Source organism: Adiantum capillus-veneris, chromosome 27, assembly GCF_014529385.1.
Source record: "Adiantum capillus-veneris isolate H3 chromosome 27, ASM1452938v2, whole genome shotgun sequence".
Lineage (NCBI taxonomy): Eukaryota > Viridiplantae > Streptophyta > Polypodiopsida > Polypodiales > Pteridaceae > Adiantum > Adiantum capillus-veneris.
This window is the reverse complement of record NC_140957.1, coordinates 46,247,732-46,249,045: the sequence shown is the minus strand read 5'-3', so window position 1 is coordinate 46,249,045 and position 1,314 is coordinate 46,247,732.

Here is a 1,314-nt window from a genome sequence, read left to right as displayed (position 1 = left end):
GAGACAAGAAACAGCATCCTCAAGTGACCATATAATACTAAAACATCTACAAAATAGCACTATCTGACTCATATTGTGAAATGGGTATGAGAACATTGAGCTTCTTCTACCACATGACGTTTGCCTTCGTTGTTAATGTCTTTCGAGTAGCATATGGTGAGTGGATGATTGTTCTTACGCAATGAAGGCAAGGGTTTTTAGTGAAACAATCCTTTGCAAACTACCTAGCTTGCCACATTCATGGTATCTTCTCTCCTTGCTATAAGAGGTATAATAAGCCTAGAAGGTTGTTGAAACTCCATCATCATGGGGCGGACTGGCAATTGAAATGGTAACCTTAGTTGCCTTCTTATTCTTGAGGATCTTCTTTTCTTCTTGCCGCAAGCTATTGATAACATAATCAAGCTTTTGTGTGGGCTCCTCCTCTTTAATGACTATGACTAGTGGATCATAATCCTTGCTATCTTCAAGAGCTTTGAACCATACAACCACCTTTTCTTCTTCATCAACGTTGCAATTTCAAATAGAACAAATGAATGCACTAGTCTGCATGCTATCTTCTCATCATCTGACAACATAACGCTAAAGAGACATTTGAAAAGGAATATTAATGTTATTGGCTTTTGCGCTAAAATTGTCGTCTTATTCTTTCTAAAGCATCATAGGCTGATGTAGCATTATCCAAATTGTGGGAAAAATTATGATCCATAGCTACAAGGATAATACCCAATGCTTGCTCATCTATTGGTTGGGATTGAGCTAGGATGGTCCCTCCGATTGTCTTGGGCTTCACCACAATCCTTAGCCCTTAGGATATTGAGCACTCTCTTTACCCATAATGTGATGCCCAATTTCTGAAGGGAGGTCTTATTCCTATGCAATGTCTAGCTCTTTTAGCAAGTGAATAGTACAATGTCATCACCATAGATGTAAAACGAGAATACATGTCAGATGTAAAACGAAAATACTTGTCAGAAGATCTATGACTCTCAATTGATAGTTTGCAATCATTGATAGTGAGTAATTAATGAAATATTTAAGCATTAACGTGACTTTATCTTAACCAAACTACAGCAATCCATGTAGGCAGAAAATGCAAGGTCAGCACGGGCTGCACAAAGCAGCAATAGCTTTTGGATAACAGGGAAGGCTTCAAAGTGCAAGACATGTAGAGAGGCTTTGGGATAATTCCCTTTGTGTCGGGAGAATGCTTCTAGACACCTTAACAAGGTACCCAATTGGTGTGATCTCTCCTCTCTCTCTCTCTCTCTCCCCCCCCCCAACAAAGTCATTCTTTATATCAATTCTCCAGCT